Raw genomic sequence first — 14,760 nt, 5'->3', positions numbered from 1 at the left:
ATAAGTCTGTTTTGCCTTCCTCGTGTGTCTGCATGCAGCTGAAATGTGTTTTACAGGTCTACTTATGCCAAAAACTCTGAGTGAAAAAAAGACGAGACTACTCATCTCACATTTCACCATTAACGTCCAACAGCTCGCCTCCTTCACCGTGTTTGCTGTCTACAGGAAGGCAGCGAGTCCAGGAAACAACTGTTGGAGACTCGGCCCTGTGACTGAGGTTTGGGGCGTCGACTAAACGTCCCTCAGACCAATCGGAGTTTACCGTGAAACTTTGTAAACAACTCTCACGCTGTTTTAAAGGTCTTCTGCAGTATTTACTATGAACATGCACGACGGTGCTGCAGCCAAGTGAGCCCATTGCGCCAAAACAGGTGAGACTAAGTTGTGTTTTTTCATAGTATTTAATCAACAGTGTTTGCTTTGTGAGCGCGCGCCGAGGGTGTGTGTGTCCTCGTGACTAGTAGTAGTAGTAGTAGTAGCAGCGGTACTGGTGTAAAACAGCTGTCATGTAGTGTAACAAGTGAAGAAGAAAAATGTTTTTTTTAAAACAAAAAATAGTACCTAACGCTACATTATAAAGCCTTATTATAACGTAACGTTAGAAGATGCTTCAATGTTGTGACGTCCCCTCCTTAGTTGGATTGAGTCTAATTGTGTTGTCTTGACCCTTTGTTCTTCCTCTGTGTCTGTCTATTTTTACTAGGAGGAGATTATGTGTGTTAGGTAGAATATATAAAGAGAACTTGATGGTTTTAAACTTAACAAGTGGATGTTGTTGGTAATTCCAATGTGCAGGCTAATGATGGAACAGAGTTCATTGGCAATCACTCAACATTTGCACTGACAATGTGAGACACATCTGTTATTAGGCAGCTGCTGCAGCAGCCTCTGAATGTGTCAGAGTGCTGATGAGAGTAGGTATCAAGACATGCTTTAAGTGTGAGACAAGAAAATGTGACAATCCATCGACTCTGAGGGTAGACACTGACAGGAGAAAGCGTTCTATTATGTTCTAAATGTACAAAACCATTTAAAGAAAAGTGTGTTAATGACTGTTTTGTGATTTTGCTTTAGATTAGCAGGTACATTCTCTGGAATTGTCTTTCTCTGTCTCAGCCAATCACACATTTACTCACTCTCACAGATTTTAAGTTTCTGTTGAGCCATTCCTTTTCTTATCTCTGAACACTGGGGGTGCTGAAAGAGTACTGCTCTGTACAAGTGCCGTATTTTGCTGCCTGCTGTTCTACTTCTCTGTTTACTGTTCTGAACAGGCTCCAAAAGTCCTCATTGTGAACGGATGTGGGCACAACTTTCGTTGTGGAACGTCAACATCTGTATTTCCTCAGCACGTTCACCTCCGATGAAGGAGGGGTTGAGCAAGAAGGGGGAGGGAAAAGCTTCCTGTCAGACTGCCTCAGAAACTGAATCGGCTGACATTTTGGCAGACTTCTGCCTGCTGGTGGGGGATTGACTTTATAAATGCAATCATGAGTTACTTCACTGTAACTTCTCTGGAAATGTGATGCATTTCTTTCAAATACATTTGTGGTTTGGACAGTTTACTAAGTTTATTTAATCTTAATTGTACCATACTCTTTGTTAGTGGGTTTCTATTTTCAATGAAATGTATCTGCTTCAGCAGTCACTATTAGACAAACAGCTTTCAGTAAAAGCTTAACGGGCTGCATTTACTCATCTCCAAAAGTCCTTGGACCATGAAACACTAAGTGTTATTTTTGGCTCCATTACTGGCAGCTTTTGGCCTCTCGATATTGTTTTGGATGTAACCCGACACTGTGGCAAAGAGGCTAAAATGAAAGCTGTGAGCTTTAGATGCGATGATTTTGAACCCATATTGGATAACGCACTGCAAAGAGAAACATTTGTGGTTAGTAAGGATCACTAAATATGTTTCTTGAAGTCACTCAGCTGCGATCTTTAAACTGCAATTGCTATGGAAAGAAAAGCAAAAACACCTAGGATCATCACTTCAAAAATACCTCAGTAAGGTATTTTTGGCCATTTTATATAACATGTCATGTACGTCATCATCTAAACAAAACTCCCCATACGTCACCGATGGGTCCAACACATAGACTCAAATGAACCTTAATGGATGCTGTTTCTTGTAACAGCTGAGCTGGCGAGATGAAGTGTGGTCACTTGAACACAAACTCATTTTTTAGACAATAATGAATACGATAGAGTTCATTAGGAAATGTGAAACTTTAGCCTGCGTGTCAGTTATCTCAAGTAGTGAAGACACCTTGCAGGGAGGCGAGAATTGTTTGTTTTCATGTTGAGCTGCTCTCTCAGCACACCCAGTTGTTGTCTTACATGGAACACACCGACGTCATCACTTCCTGTCACGCTTCTTAAACACAAACGAGGCGTATGTCAGCAGTGACAGACAGACCGCAGCATTTTGGTGGTTTGATTGCTTTAAATGCACCATGCAGTTGCGTTGAGGAGATGCTGTAGTTTTCAACTTTAGTGGTTTAGTGCTGTTCATGTTACAGGAATACAGAATAGAGCCAAATACATGTGAAAAAAAGTGGCTAAGCTACACTGAGGGGGGGGGGAGAACATAACTTCACAAATGGATGAAGTTTTTTCATGCAGTCAACATCATCCAGTATCAGAAAAGTTGCAGTTGTGTACAAAAGACTACAACAAAATTGCAATAGTGTCCCGCTGCAGAGCTCTGGGCTCGGGTCTGCATGTGACCCATCTCCATACTCAGGACCCATGGTGGGAAATCGTGTCAAGGTGCGAGATCAAGTGTTTATCGCGCCTCCTTATCTATAAATAACATTTACATGCCACTGTATTATATTGCGCAGTGTATTATTAATAAATACAGAAGCCTACTGAGCGTATATTTAATACATACTATCACATCCATTGTATCAATTCCATGACACATCATCAGCCTCCAATAACACCAAGGTAAACAATACTAGCTTAGTATTTTGATACAACTGTAACTTATAAAGTAAGGTAACTTGTTACTTGTAACGTTGGCACAAAAACAACAGAAAAAAAAATGCAAAAAGCTTATATTAGCTAACGTTTTCTCACAACATTAGCATAGCAAACTCATAAGGTTAGTATTTAAAGTTATTTGGTACTTAACGTCACGTTACCTAACTTAAAAAGTCACAGTTATATTAAGGTTGTATTGTTTACCTTGTTGTTATTGGTGGCTGATCGTGTGGTATTTTCAAACTAATGAGCGCATGCTATCGTATCCTGATGATATTCTCTGGTGTACACCATTTTACACCATATGCTGTTTACAAGTGAAAACTTGTGGGAGGTTTTATTGATATATGTGGCAGCATATGTGTCTAAGAGAAATGTCCCTTTGGACAAATATAGTAGATGATGTTGAGTCATATTTTGTAGTTACATTATTTCAATGGTTTTGTGATTCTGCATTTAGGGATGAGAATCAACCTTCTGGGTAGAAACTCTTCTCCTAGTATCACATTGCCTTCATGTACCCTAACACTTCTTCAGTATTCAAAGTCAATATCTTTTAGAAATGCTCTACAACCCCCCCCCGGGCGACCCCCCCCACCCCCACCCCCCTCCTCCTCCTCAGCGAAATCAGTGAAAACCGAAATACTGCAACCAAACCAAACTCAAGCTGTAGTTTTCTCCTGCGTACTTCTCAGCCTCGCTAAATGTAAGATGTGGGATTATGCACAAAGCCTGCCTGTGAGACACAAAGAATACCGACAATGGTGAATAAACATGTGTCAGTCGATGAGAAGGAATGAAGCAGTTCTTTAATGGATGACTACTGGCATGCTTTCAGTGCAGCAGCAGGAGGAGGAGGCCGATCAGTGTTGGATGTATGTACAGATGTGTCTACTATAGAATTGGACCAGGATCAACTCTGAGATTTTGCAGCTGCTATGCAGGAAGAACATCCTGGCTTGGCTTTGCTGATTATGCCAGCTTAAATACTGTAAGAATGCAGTTACATGGGTTACACATTAAAGCATCCTCGTCAAATAAACGGTGGGCATTTTATATTAAAGCCTTTCGTATGTTCGGCTGTTTGTGTGCATCTTAAGCTTCAATAATGCAGTTAAGAGGTTGTTTTTTTTACAACTATTTCAAATCCATTAAGTGCGCATAAATGTATATCTAATTTGACAAGAACATGTGCCTCTTTCACTCCACGACTAAATATTGCACAGCTTTTATTGCTTTATCTTTTTATGTACGGTATTTGTTTACTATAATTAACAGCTTTGCATTATTAAAAGAAGCACAATGTGTTCCTTTGCCTGCTCGCTGAGGCTTGTCGTACTGTGTTTTTTGAAGTGATCAGTGAAGTATAAACAACTTCTTTTTTTCTTTTCTTTTTCTGCGGTCGTCCTTACTGACAGGCTTACTGACAGGCTGGTAGCTTTTGGTATTCAGTAAAGCAAGTCAGACATTACAGCGGTTTTAAGATAGATGCATCTTGTTGTCTGAAGGGTATATCAGCTGCTGACACCACAATGTTGTGGCATCAAAAATTCCCTTGTGTGCATACGTCAAGGTATGTCAATGCAATTTCCAAACGTACGCTCAAGAGTTATGTCATGTCTGTCGGTAATAATTTTCTTTCTTTTTTTTGTTTAAGAGGTAGACGGTGCCACTTCTCTTCAACAGATTTCATCTGAAATGTAAACGTATCCTGCAAATGACCTCTCCATGTGTTAGCTACAGTACATGTCGATACATGCAGGTACAATAAGAAGTACAAACACAAGCATATCTTTTAAAAAGGTATTTATCAAGTTTTATAGATAGACTTGTTTCCAAAACTGTTTCTATAAACAGTGTTGTTAGTATTATGATAGAATAAAGAATAATTTCCTTGGTAAAATGTTTAATACAATAATTAAATATAATATTATGACCACATAAGTGACCTAATATTGCTATGAGCAGTTCATCATAATTTCATAAAACATTATAAAGATCTTTTGCTCCTTTTTGTTTTATGTGTTCCTGGAACAGATTCAATGTCTCAGTACAATGTTTCATCTTGTCATTGGATCATCCAGCAGCACTAGAACAATGGATCATTTTGATTTTACTGCAGAAAAAGCTGTATTGTACTAAGCTTCCCTTTGAGCTCTTTGGATTTTGATTCTTTTGTTTTCAGTTTGTTTACTCCGTCGAAGAGAGTAATTAATGTGGCAGTGATGTCTTCCATGGTGCACCTCATATAGGGTGAAACTCTGACCTCTAGTGGTCATGACAGGTTGTGCACTATAAGCCAAGCCATTAACATCTAGTATGAATATAACTTCACTCACCAAGCAGTACTCCCTTTTGGTGAATCAGTAATGTGTATTTAAGAACTTATAGTCGACTCACATCTATCTGGCTATCTAACAAAGTTGTATCAACTTGATGCATATACTTTTTTTTAAATGTATGATTCCACACGGAGGTCTAATGGTTGGTTTTTCAGAGCTATTTTCTATTTCCCTCATTTTAAAGTGACCCTGTCATTGTTTGTAAACAACTTTTTTAAAGCTATCGTATCAATAAATTACATTAATCTTTATCATAACTCACAAATAAGAATGTAATATCATATTAGTGTTTATCTGCACAACTAATATGTGTTTTTGGTTAAATCATCTCTATTGAAGCACATATGCAGTGTATAAAGTCTTGTTATAGAATGTGTGTAGATATGACTATCTAAATGTAACTACAAAAACACATCCACTTTTACAATAATATATAGATTAAATATAAAAAACTGTATGACTAGTAGTAGAACCCATTTCTTTAATTAAACATTTAAATTGTTAATATTAGATATTTGGATGGCATTGTTTAAGTTTCTCAAACATTTTCTGATATAGTCGAATGCGAGTGATGCATTGATGGAGAAAAAAATAATTAAAATAAAACCTAAAACATGATCTATGGCACTTACATGAGTACCATCACTGCTATAAAACATTGAGATGTTCAGCTGTTGTTCGTATACATCACCACTAGGTGGCAGAAAAGTCACGTTGATGAAAAACTGAGGGTTTAAAGGTACTCAGTCAGAAACATGACCTCAATGTGACATGGTTATATGTGATAAGGCTTTTTGTCAGCTTCATTTATAGGTCTAAACAAAATAGAGTTGTGTTTTTCTTTCAGAAATGAATTTACACTGCAGCAAAAGTGTTTTATGGCTTTGCATTGTTGGAAATATTTAGATTCTAGTGCTGATACAGTACCTGAGTGTTGGTATACATTTGAAAAGAAAACTTTTTTAAGAATAATGCACAAGATCCATTCCTATTTCATTAAACAAAAAAAAAGCTTGTTAAATGCTGTCTAACAAGAAGCCTTTGAAGTCTGCAAAAGTTAATTTAATCTTTACCATCTGATCAAACCATTAGTAAACAAGATTATGGATCAGACAAAGCATTTAACGCTCGCTTTCTGTACATGAGAGTGTTTGATACTCAACGCAACATTATGGTCAGTAACTAACAGTAGTGTGTATTGAAGGCCGTGTATTAATCAATTAATTAGTTGATTGTTCACCGTATTACACAAAATCAATAAAAGTTACATTTTAAAGTATTTTTCAGCCATTGAAAATGAGTCACACTGTCACAGCATAGATTTAGTTACCAAATGATGTTAGAGTCTAAATCTAAAAACAGAACAGAGAAGCTATTATTAGGGTTATTTTTTATTTCATTCATGATTTTCAACACCGCTTTGTGTAGAAAAATGGATGCAAGAAAATAAAAAAACCAGCTAACATAGCTTTGACTGTCCAACATTAACAGTCGGACACAGACATGTGAGAGGTGCAATTCAGGGCAGAAAAAGCACCAACAAGCTCCCCTGCTTATGCCTGTTTCTCTTTGAAGTCAAGCTACATAGCCTTCTGTAGGCCCCTGCGACCCCAACGTCTGACCTCAACTTGGAAGTTTATTCTAGAAGCAAAAGCAATCTAGAGTGTGTTCCACAGAGAGGATGGATGTGGATTAGACGGGAATGTAGTGTGCGTGGGTATGTGTGCTTGTATGTGCATGCAGACACCATAGCGTGTGTTTATAAGAGAGACAGAGTGCTCGACGGAGAGAGAGAGAGAGAGAACACTGATAAAAAGGGTAAAAGAGGCCAATTAGAGACAGAGGGCCCTATTCAGAATGCTCATATACTGTAGGAAGGATGTAGTATTTTGAAACTCCAAACTTTCTCCGAGTGAAACCCCACGGTGAAAAGAACTGAGCCATATTGTTGCCTGGTGTTATTCCTTCAGTTTGTGCTCTGAATCTCCTTGTGTAATGTGGCGGATGCCTCAGGATGCTTGGGAGTCACTTTAAGGTTAGTGGCTGTGCGCGTAACGTTTTTGTGGCATATTTTAATTGAAAGTAAACTTCCCTTGATGAAGACTTTCCAGTGAAAGGTGAGCTTTGTTTAGTGTTGGCAACATAGAGGATGAACTCTAGACTATTATCACATGTTACACTGGTGTGTGGCAGATAATGAACACGTGAAGGAGCCTCCGGGCTTGTGTTTGAGGAAGATGAAAAGTTATGAATGAATAAGTCTGCGTGGGGAGTGTTGCTGTGTTGCTGTGTTGCTGTGTTGCTTGCATGCATCCTTATAGCCTCAGTTATTCTCCAGCTTCAGATCTTCTGCTCAGCAGTGCACACACACACACACACTCACACATAAACTAATATACGGCACAGTACACACCCACGCTCCCTCTGAAGCACTCGCACATAAACACACACTCACACTCTCATCACTACACTGCATGTACAGAGGGTCCAGTGTGTGGGATTACAGGAGGAGAAACAATCCCAGTTTCCCAGCTAACTGTGTTTATCAGGGTTGGCGGGTGGAGGCCTCTCGCTGGGCCGTCTCACTCCACCTCCGAGCCCCTGCTGGCTCCAGCCTCTGTTGATCTAGACATTGTGGACTATTTTCAACCCCGGGGCCGCGTTGTAAGCTGCGTTTAGTTGGCCGGACGTATATCTTTCGCTCAAAACTGTGTGTTATTTATGTGTAGGTGTCCATCAAAGTAGAAATCGGAATCAAATTGCTGTTTTTTTGTGAGTTTGACCTGGTTAACTGGTGTGGACACGCTACGAGAAAGTGCGATCGATTAATCTGCTGATCATTTTTTAGATTAATCATAGTGAAGAACATCCACCCCAGTTTCTCAAAGTCCAAGGTGATGTCTTTAAATGTCTCTTTTTGGCCGTCCAAAACTAAAAGATATTTAGTTTAAAATTATATAAAACAGAAAGAAAGCAGGAAACATCCATATTTGAGAGGCTGAAAACAGTATTATCTGCATTAAAAATTCAATTGATTCAATTGCAATTGTTCTATTATCAAAATAGTTGGCGGCAACTTTTTTGTCCATTGACCAATCGATTAGTTGACTGATCATATCTGTCAGTGTTGGCAGAAGAAATACCAGTGTTGGCATAGATGATGGACAACATTGGAGTTTGAGACTGCGTGTTTGCAGGATTAAACAAAGGTACATTCTTTTTTCATGTGTTGGTGTGAATGTTAACCCTCTGCGACAACACTCTTCACCTCCCGCTATTGAAGGAATTGCTCTTTTTCCTGGGGGTAATTGTCCTCCTCCGACTTGCCGCATCAAAATGAATGACTGACTTTGTGAAGCATGTGGCCCTAACCTGTTTAATTCCAGCAAAAAACCCACCAGATTGGTTAAAAGTCACCACAGAAGTTAACCGTTACTAGAACTGGCATATCAAGTCAATCTGACTGATTGACTGTGCAGCTGTGCTGTCCTTTTTGCATGCTGTGTTTTCCGCCTCTCTCAATACATCTGGTGGATCATTAGAGGCTTCAGCTGCCTGTGTGTGTGTGTGTGTGTGTGTGTGTGTGTGTGTGTGTGTGTGTGTGTTTGTGTGTGTGTGTGTGTGTGTGAGAGTGAGAGATCATTAGAAAAATAACTAACATTTGTCTTGTGTTTGTCTTCGGGTGTGAAAGCACAGATGAGGCTGTAACGCTGTTTTATGGTTCAGGATTCTTCACCTTAATGCTTCCTCTCTGTTCTTCCCACACTTCAGTGCTTGTCTGGACACTCCCCATTAGACTTCTGCTCTACTGTGTCTCTCCAGAACAGTTGTCATTTCTGTCATCATTGCATTTTCTTTCTCTCTTTTACTTTCATGTAGAAATAAAAGGTGAGCAATATAATGTAGTCTTAGATTCAAAGCCCGCACAATACTGGCTTTTGGGGGAAATATCGATATTTTGGCGTGAATCATCCAATGTGGATTGCATGAGATGTTTTTGTTTACGCTACTCATTGCATTGTGTGTTTTATTCATTGATTATTATTGATGAGTATTTTGCCATCTAACTGTATATTCCAACGCAATATGCACAAATAAGATTTAGTTTGGTCGTCTAATCGCTTTTCTCACTGTTGAACCTATTTTTAGGGACTTTGCCTCTTGCCTAGATCTCATGAATGATTTCGGTGAGTACAGTGTTAAAATAGCTGACAGAAACAATGCCCAAAGCTACAAGAGTCAAACTCAATAAACCACAGTATTCCATTAACAAAAGTCCCATGATACCACAGACAATTTCCTACTTTGTGTCAATGAACAGTCCTAGTTTTTGCCTCTTGTCACCAGAGCCCCTGTGCCCTTTATGAATACTGTTTAATGCTGGAACTTTTACTTACAAAGTGCTTTTCTCCTCAATTTACATAAGAAAATACACAAGTCCTGAATACTATGGTGGCTGATCCACTGGCTGTTCGGCCCATCAGCTCCCAAACGACCCCCCTAGCACTTTGACCTGGTTTAGTAGTAAAAGCTTTGATTCATCTGCTAGCTTCTCCTCCCGGCCATTAGGTACCATCAGGCTGCCTCTCTCCATCTGAACCTCCTGTAAACAAACGAGCCAGCCGCCTCGTTGGACTGTGTGAAGACACATCAACCCTTACCCTGCGCTTCATTCTCCAGTCTAAACACATACAGTCCCCCTCATCTCACCCCCCACTCCCTCATGCAACCTATAACTTGGTTTGATCCTGCTTAATGCGATTGATCCTGCATGTTGATGTCAAAACTGTAGTCTCATATCTGCTGATTTACAGTAAGTCACAATCGCGACATCATTTCCTGAAAAGTAGGGCAAAAGTCAGCAAAGCTTTATGTGACTCTAGTGTGCATCCCTAATTACTTGTGTCTGTCTGTATGTATGTGAGGTCAGAGAGAGAGAGAGCGAGAGAAGAAGCAAAAGCATGTGAGACACAAATGGGGCAGAGGGCCCAGCGGAGGGGTACCCCGATAGGCCCCAGAATTCCCTTGAGCAGCACCCAGCGTAGAAGAACAACTATAGCCTTTGTTGGTCACCCCGTGGATCTCACACACAGTTAATATAGACTTTTCCCACTGACTCTGCCAAGAGTCTGAAGTCATTTAATGAAGTGGCGGCTGAGTTTAGAAGGAGCCAGTGTGCTCGCTGCTTGCGCTGACAGAATGGAAAATGTCTGTGTTATGCAGCGAGTGACAAGAGGAGTGTGTTCTGATACTCACCTCTCTGGACACACACACTCATACAGACACGAATACAGACACACATGACAAAGAGGAGAGACACTGCGATTATACCAAAACACATGTATTTCTTCTGGATTGTTATGGCTGTTTCATTCAGGGATACATCATTGATTCAGACAGGTTTGTAATCAACTATGATGAGGTCTAAAAATACTAATGGCACCTCCTGAAGTCATTACAACTTTAATGTTCAAGTAGCATTTGGTCTCTGCTTTGTGCCACTCTGAATGTTTTCTTTTATACATTAAGTGTGACAGATAAATAACATTTCTCAAGACCTAAACTTGATCAAACTTGTTGCACTCATGTACTTAAAGTGAGAAAGCCTAATTGTTTCAGACATTCTTTGTAGTTATCTCTTTGTGTGGTTCATTTATCAGAGCAAAACCTCACCTTTCATGTCCATTTTCACGGCTGTCTATTTATCCACTTCTGCTATGAATGGACAGTATCTCTGTATGTATTTGGTCGCACTTCTATTCAAGTCCTTGTCTTTTCATCTATCTATGGGCAGATTGCAGTCTGTTTTGGTGTCCTATTGTGCAGCTGTCAGTTATTTTCAAAACACTGGAGTGTCATTTGCCTCAGATTCCATCCCTTTCAATTCTCGCCCCTTTTCTAAGGCTCTGCTAGCGTACATCTCATTGAGCGTGCATCAGCGGGCAGATTCATTCTTCTCTCCTTCTAAAAGCACATTTCTTTTTTCATAGCAGCCATAAGCCTCCTTTTTAAATCCATGGACAATGTGTTTTTGTCCATCCTCCTCCGTCCTTTTCAGTGGAGAGTGCAGGGATTCTCTCTCTTACTCTCTCTCACCCTCACTCTCTCTTTCTGAGGGCATCTGGGGGGACCCCTGAGCGTGGTGCTTCTCTTGAAGTTCAATTGTCTGTCTGTAATGAACCATGATGAAAGATAACAGAATGAAATGTAATAATTCAGGCGGGCCTCGGTGAGGAGAACGTGGCTAGCGGTTGGCCCGGGCCGTGATAGCCTCCTGCACGGCTCCCAGAACAATACGCCCGCCCTGCCAGCACCACTCACCCTGCTCCGCTCCGGCAGTTTTGTTGCTCTGTCCTCTTGCTGTCCCCTCGCTGCTATTCAGAATCTCTTAACGCTGGAAGGCTGTCTGTGATCACTGGCATGCCAGAGCATCTCTTTGGGAAACAAGGCAAACTGTCTCCTTGGACCCAGTGTCTTCTTAGCATTCCTTCATTCTTTCCCCCTCGCCTCTTGTTTTATATGTTTGGGCTATCTTGTCAGGCTTTTGACCCATGGTTGAGTTTGTCAGATGAAGGACAATAAATACCTCCTGTCAACTTCTATCACTGCCTAATGTCCCTACTCTTTTGTCAATTGTCCTACATATCTTTCTTTTCCTGGATGTTTTTTTTATGCTCTTTATTTAACCAAGGAAAGTTGCAACAACACGCTCAGCTCTTTACTGGCAATGCCCTGTTTCATATCCAGGCAACACCACACATGTTGGCGCTGGGCACTCTTATTTGAGTCATGTGAGTCTTTTGTATGCAATGAGCTCCTAAACCAGTATATTTGGGAATTGAATATCTTGCTCAAGGGCGCATTGACAGAAGTTGTCCCTAGGTTTTTGTCATTCACATTCCCCAACCACATTTCTCCAGCTGCTCTAGAGATTTCAACTTGCGTTGCCCCTTTCGACACAAGACGACTTCTCTAACCTCTGTCCTAGTTTCGTGGCACTATGGCCCTGATTAATGCACTCCATCTATTTGAGAGCTACTGTTTGCTTGCAACATTGGCAATCAAGGCATTTAAGAAATGTTAAGAATTTACTTGATGGCAAGAGTTTGAGACAGCCTGTGACCTTCCCTCTCTGCCCTCTTATTCAGTAACTTTCCCAAGGGAAGACTAGGAATGGAAACAGTGAGACCCAGACTATTCATTGCACGGTATTATCGAAGGAGAGCACGTACCTGACTTCAATTTAAGTGCTCTTTGAACAATCCTTGTCTGGTATTAGGTTGTGCTGCTCTATGACAAACGATGTGGTGTGGATGTTGGTGGTTGAAGATGGCAGTGGAGACTAGGAGGGCGAGGAGAACGAACAGAGACTCGATTGATGCTCCGGACCGGCAGCTTGGGGTTTTGACGCAGAGTATTTGTGTGTGTGTGTGTGTGTGTGTGTGTGTGTGTGTGTGTGAGTGTGTGTGTGTGTGTGTGTGTGTGAGTGTGTGTGTCTTCTTGAATATTCCTGCTAGTTTTCATGGAGAAAAAGACAATATGGAAAACACATCTCTTCCTATTTGTTAATGCTCAATCAGCGAAACAGCAAAGTCAACACACACTCCAGCTCTTCTCTCATTTGTGCCAAGCATGGTGCCCAGTGCAAAGCCAAAATAAGTATCCTAATTATTCTCACCATGTCCCGGAACATTTGCCATGGTAACACACATGTGCATCAGATACATGATGCATAATACTTGTTATAATAACTCCATGATAGTGTCTTTGTGATCATTTAGGATGCTGAATTACACTTGGTAGTCAGATGTGTTGGTACTATGGTACATTGTTTCCTTCACTTCACAGCTGGAACGTTACTGCTACTCTCCGTCACACACACTCTCTGTCTGGCTATCTCTAGCTCTCTCTCTGCATTGTTACGCCGCTAGCACGGATATGTATCAATATTTCACATTGCATTGTTGACTTAGGATAGTTTATCACTGAATCAATACATAGATCCAGATCGATGGGTCGTTTCCCCCCTAATCTATGGTTACCCATTAACCTCGCCACCAAGCATAAATCTAGCCTTGTGTTGACATAGAAGTGATTAATTTGAGGGCTATATATGTCAAGAATCAGAAAAGATGCTTACATGAATATGATATTCAGAAAAAAAACAGTTAAGCTCATGAACTTTGAGGTCCAGGCTCATTTAACAATTGATAATAACTAGGTGCAATTGGAAAATAAAAACATAATTCTAATTGAACTCCTATTCCATAGTTTCAAGTGTTAATCATGTTGGGTTATGTTAATTACAACCTCAGGTTGCTCATGAATGGGATGAGGTCCCAGGTTCTGGTATCCCTGGCTCAGACTGATGGTGTCGGAAAGCATAGGTTAATGGACAGAAGTGGAAATTCCCTATTTAGATTCGATTACTTGCTCTAAATTGTTCCATAGGCATTGTTCATATGGTATTCCTGTGAAAACTAGAGCTCTGCAGTAGCATACAACTCAGCACGTCTGTGATTCTGACCGTGATCAGATGGATGGGGTCTGAAGTAAAGATGGATTTGGTGGACATAGGGAAGACAATAACAATGTTAAGGTGTATACTTAAGAGAGAGTATAATTTAAAGGGTTGAGTGATAGCTAGAGATTTAGCAATACCGTTTCCACCGCGGCACCTATTTTCATGATCGCGTGATGTCGCAAATCTAGCTTCCTCTCAAGGTAATGTAATTTGGGCAGACATGGAGGAGGAGAGGGAAGTTGTAAATACAAAGCAGAAGAAAGCAACCTCACCTACCCAAGATGAGGAAGAACTCTGGTTACATGATTACCAGACATTTGCACTGTAGTTTATTTTGTCAGTGTTTTGTCTGCTTTTTGAGAAGAAGTCTTTTTTCTTTTGGTATACTCTAAAAAAAACTTTTGATATTTATATTGCATTGACTAAAGTCAGGCTTGTATTTATTTGCACCTGTTAACCTTAAAATCCGTAGGCGTAACACTGGAAAGCCTCCATTTTGAAAGAGTTTTAGTTTGACTCTTTTGTCTCATGTGAGGCAGTTGTTTTTGTTTATACGGGAGTTCGAAATAAAAGAAGAAAATAATTGAATGTGAAGTACGGTATGGTTATTTTAAACCATTTCTTAATTGAATTCACAGCACAATTCAAGTACTGTGATATAAAATGACATATACTGTGATAGAAGATTGTGGCCACATCGCCCACCCCTAGTATGTTACAAGCATTACGGAATGAGAACAAGTGTTGTTTTCTGTATGTCACAGAGGGAGAGCTGCCAACTTGGCCCATGTGGATATTACGGTTGTTTATTCAGATACTGTGATAACACACAGCAAGCTTTCACTGCAAGGCCAGCTGCCATGCAAGAGTTAGTAGCAGGGTCAATAGCAAGGGCAAAGATCGTGT

The 14,760-nt window shown here is 40.3% G+C and overlaps 1 protein-coding gene across 1 annotated transcript in view; it reads left to right on the top strand.

The window, feature by feature from the left end:
- Positions 1-303: 303 nt before the first annotated feature.
- The window catches only part of ccnd2a (cyclin D2, a), a 151,539-nt gene continuing 137,082 nt past the window's right edge, over positions 304-14,760 (top strand). The window contains exon 1 of the mRNA XM_029433397.1: positions 304-371. The gene's annotated coding sequence lies outside the window, so the exon portion shown is untranslated. The remainder of the gene's footprint in view (positions 372-14,760) is intronic.

Source organism: Cottoperca gobio, chromosome 6 (assembly GCF_900634415.1).
Source record: "Cottoperca gobio chromosome 6, fCotGob3.1, whole genome shotgun sequence".
Lineage (NCBI taxonomy): Eukaryota > Metazoa > Chordata > Actinopteri > Perciformes > Bovichtidae > Cottoperca > Cottoperca gobio.
This window is presented reverse-complemented; position numbering and strand designations above follow the sequence as displayed.